Raw genomic sequence first — 5,000 nt, forward strand, 5'->3', positions numbered from 1 at the left:
TTTAACTCGATTCCTGGTCATTAAAAAAAAAAAAAAACAACAAACCAAAACCTTTAGAAAGGCAGCATTCAACAAGTTTGCTCTCCCCAACACCCTGCACAGACTTTGCTTCAACCTCCCACTCCTCCTTCCCTAAAATGACTCTTCCACCTCAGCCCACCCGGTGCTAAAATCCAGCCCGTGATACTGATATTCTCACATATCAATTTGCTCAATATAAATTTTTGGCATCAAGTGCGCAATGGGGAACACGCAATTCTCCCTTTGCTTTTGCTTTCACCCAGTGATTTATCCTCGTCCCCACACTCCTGCTCCTTTTCCTTACCCGCAAGACGAGGTCAGCATTATTTATATCCTCAGAGTTCACTGTACGGAGTAGCTTGGTTAATTCAGCATTTTATACAAAACCTATTAAACCTCGGCTGTTCTTTGGGGAAGCTCCTGCAGTACAGTACTTGGCGAAAGGAGTGATCAAGACTCTCCTTTCCTAGGAGCTGTAAAAAGAAGTTTATCACATTAGCATTGATAAAAAGACTTAGGCAACCAAGTCCTCCAGGTCAGCTGTACAATAAAAGACCAAAAGCCATTTTTTAAGAAGTCCTTCATTGAGCAAAGTGTTGATTTACACTTCTGCGTGATCTAGCCTCCAGAACAAGGTATCTGCAGGCAGGCATCAAAAGTAGCTCAGTTATGCGATTACAAAGTTTATTTATCACATTTACACAGAGTGGAGAAGCTGAAAATTAGATAAGCGGACTAAAAGCAGTAGGAGGATGGCTGTTCTACAAAGTATTTCAAACACATTAAAGACCCTGGCCCTGACAACTCCACAGCTCGGGTCTTTGTTTAATCAGTCCCAAGCACTTCGCGAGCCGGGCTGAGATAGTTTACTGCTCACTGTTAAGCAACTGGATGCATATTCTTTGAGTAACTTTTACCAACAATTTAAAATTCCTTTTTAAATGCTGAGCGCCTTCATACGAAATCCCCTGCTATATGCAATACTATAAACCACGCTCTGATGTTGGGGTTTTTTTAATGCTGCCTTTTCATATAACATTGAAGAGGCATCTCTCTCCCTGACGAGACTTAATTATGACTCAAAGCACAAGTGGAAACTCCCACACTTTGGTTTAACCTCTCGTTAGCCTAACTGCAACCGAACCAAACCCCGCCGAGTAAGAGAGGGAGCAGCAAGGCAATCGCAACCAAAACCAGTCACAGGTGAGAGGGTCCAACTCTCACCCTCCCCATCCCAGAATGACTCAGGTGCACACAACCGTGCAGGACCAAGCCTCAGCTTTCAGTACTCTCTCAGGCACCAGGGACTAGTAATTATTTTCTAAGCAAGGGTTTGTTTCAACACGCTCTCTGACAATCACGGCATGACGGAGGTAATAGAGGGTTTTTTCGCTGAAACTATTAAAAAGGAAACATTCATTCAAAAGGCTTGCTTTCCCAGAGACCAACATCAGAAGAAAAGGAGATGCAGATGGAGAAGAGAGGGAAGAAGGGACAGTCTCAGGCTTTGACTTGACAGTCTCAGTCCTTTGACTCAGGACCCACCATGCCTCACGCTTGCTTGGGCTCGGTGCTTCTATTAAAGATAACCACAGCGAAGCACTGGCGCTTGCAGCAAGCAGCCAACGTAGCAGCCAAGGCAATGTTCTCCTCCATCTGAAAGCACTGAACTCAAAGAGGTCTCCAACCCCCAGCACCATCACCCCCAACATGGGAATATTCCCAGCTCAACCACCGAAGCCTGCAGGCAGCTCCAGCAGCAAGTGATGGCACGCCAACCCTCACCTCCCTTTAAATCGACTTGGGCAATTCTCCAGTTGTTGTCCTACACCTCCGACCTTGCCTAAGGAAGTTGCAACTATCACACCTATGGCAATTTAGAGTAAAAAGAAGTTGTGGATTAGATCTCACAAAAGGTTGAAGGCGTGTTGGACTGTGAAGCTTTTCAGGGTTTGGTCCGTGGGTAGTTCTGGAAAAACAATTAGAGCGTGCTTACGACTGCTCCTTCAGCTTGGAGATACCACTGCCCAAGGTCTGACACGCTACAGGGCCCTCATGCACTCTCATAAACCACAGTAAGGCAAATGAAAAGGTTTGCATAAGCCATTTTGAACATTTCTCAATTATTTTACTCTCATTTTTCCTTCCCGCTGTCTAGGGGGTGCAGGCCATTCGAAGCTACTGGTATCCTAAGGAACATGCTGCCTAATACCCCCATTTTATGTGTCAAGAATTGCAACAGAGGAAGGGTTGCTCACTCAGCCAGGATAGCAAACAAGGATGGAAGCACCAGGCTCGTCGGTGCTTGGGTCTCTCCTCCACATTTATTTACCTTGACCACACTGACCCTCAAAAAGTTATATGGTAAAAAGAGCGTTAACCCTCGTAGCCTGGCCTCAGATTAAAGCCTTATATTCCGTTCTCTGTGGGAGTTCCCAAACTGCTGTTTCACACACCCTCTCTCTGGGCCTTGTCAAGCATTTTGGAGATAAGTTTCCTTTCAAGATTCTGCTTTTGTTTCCATTTATCGGTCTGGTTTGTTTTTTTCAAGATTCTGAGAAACCGGCAATGTTCAAAGTGCCTATCATAGATGGTCCCGATTATCCTGGAACACACAGAGACGCATCTGAATACAAGGATAAAGCCCTGAGTGGTGAGTCCTGGACAAAACATTTTTTTGGCTTTTCCGCAAGGCAGCTTGTAAGTCTTTTAAACCAGATCTGGGAAGATCTGCAGAGCAGATACCCTTAGGATCAAACTCGCCATCCAGATCTGCAGTCAGAAACCATCCTTGACCGTACTTGCGATAATCTGAGATAACAGGTTCCACAGCTGGTCCTCAACTGCATCAAAGCAGTGGGCAGCCTTCCACCAATTCAAGCAAGGGCACGGATCTTCTCTTCCAACCTTCTTCCATGAGACAGAATCTGTACTAATACACTCTCGGCAACAGCTCAAAGTAATGTCATCCAAGACATCGCCACCGATGACTCATCTATTCTGAGATGCACCCAAAGGCACTTTCACAGAGTCTTACGGGCGCTGAACTCCGTGTCCTGACAATGCAGCGGATCACGCCAGGACGAGATCTGGGTGAGATGGGGCAGGAGCATTAAGGACAGCAAAGGACCGCAATGGACAGCCTAATGGGACACATTCAATCACTGGAGACCTAAGAACACGTTCGATGACTGCATGCTAGAGACGGGCTCTGTAACGTTGATCATGTCTGGGAAGAATCTGTTGCACTAAAGGATGTCTTGAGAGCCTTACTATCCTGTTTTCTGTGATACAGAAATGTCTTTCCAGTGGTAGGCTAAAGGTGATCACCCAAACTGCTGTCCACTTCAGAGCAGGCAGTCTTGTACGGACAACTTCAGAGTTACGTACCAACGTACCCAAAGAGTTAAGCAGCAAGACAGGGCAAGGATCACAGCAGTTAAAGACTGAATCCTAAAATCTAAAGAAACCCCTACTATCTAGTTCATATCTCTCGGGGAACACAGGCAGCAGCAGTACCTCCACCTTCAGAAGATTTAAAAAAAAAAAAAATTAAAAAGGAGAGAAATCATTCTTGGAACAAAGAATATTCATTCTGTTTAGGAATAACCCCTATGGGGGTTTTGATGAGAATCCCACAAAGCAGATGCCAAAAGGGCTGAGCCACAAAGACTAGCTTTTCTTGTTAAGAACTAAATGTCTTTTTCAAGAATAACCATCTTCTCCATGATCCATGAGCTTTAGGGTAGTAGTAGAAGAAAGCGGAACATTATTTTGTTATTTCTGGTTTTAATTAATCGGAAAATTAAATAGCCACTGCTTCTCCAAGCATGTTGACTATAAGGGGTATTTAATCCCCATATGAAAAGTTTCACTGAAAATGACTTTACAGAAGAGCTTGAATTTCATTTGGCTTCCTTTGTTTCACACAGATTCCTCTGACACTGTGGAATATTCTGTTGATAAACAGGTTTTTTCTAAGCAGTTGTTCACCAAGGATAAGACTGCTGGGCATGAGGCTTGGGGATTTAGTGATGAGATTACAGTAGAGAAGAATGAAATTACACATTCATCACACAGTGTTACTCTCTAAAACCCACTCTCCAAACTCAAATGATTTTTTGTGGTCTTTTTTAACATAAAAATGAATTTAGTCAACATATTACATAATTCTTCTCTACCACAGTATGTTCCCAAGATTTTTCTCCCCACATCGATAAGTAGTATCTCGCTTGCATCACAATTTTTAGCATTGAAACTAGAAAGACTGTAAATACACATAGACAAATCAAAACTGGATCCCATCTTGCTTCTGGAAGTTGACATAACATTCATCCTTTAAAGCCTGAATTAATTAAAATCACACATTAAAAAAATCTATATTCAGAGTCCCCAAACTTTGAGAATTCACAACCAGAAAAATCAGGCAAGTCTCTAAATCTGCTATTTACTGGACGTGATCTGCCCTCTAAAGGCTAATAGGGAAACTGCAGAGAACTTCTCAGCCAGAAATAAAGACCTGAAAGTGTTATACATCCTCTTATTTTCGTTTTCTTTACCTCCCTGTCCTCTCCCCACAACCTACCTACTGTTCAACCACTCAAGAGGATCCCAGGCTCAACTTGACCAACACCTACGTGAGCTCAACCCCCACAGTGACAATCCTGGCCTCATTAAATTCAAAAGAAAACTCTGCTGTTGCCCTAATGGAGCCAGGATCTTACCCCTATAGGTACAGTTTTCTTCAGTGCTGAGAGCGCCGAGTATAAGGCATAAATAAGATTTAATCAGACACCAGGCTGAATCCTGTCTATTTTACAGTTCAATATAATTTTGCAAGTCACTGGCCAGGACAACGGCACCGATGCTGCAGCACGACCCTACCAGTTTGCTAACAATATACGTAACGTTTGGCCCAACCATTCAAAAAAATCCTGTGTATGAGTCTTTGACCTCAATACCATTGACATTTCCATCTT

At 43.5% G+C, this 5,000-nt stretch overlaps 1 protein-coding gene across 1 annotated transcript in view; it reads right to left on the minus strand.

Moving 5' to 3' along the window:
* The window catches only part of EXOC6B (exocyst complex component 6B), a 325,017-nt gene that overhangs the window by 185,804 nt on the left and 134,213 nt on the right, over positions 1–5,000 (minus strand).

This window comes from Gymnogyps californianus, chromosome 4, assembly GCF_018139145.2.
Source record: "Gymnogyps californianus isolate 813 chromosome 4, ASM1813914v2, whole genome shotgun sequence".
In the NCBI taxonomy this organism is placed as follows: Eukaryota; Metazoa; Chordata; class Aves; order Accipitriformes; family Cathartidae; genus Gymnogyps; species Gymnogyps californianus.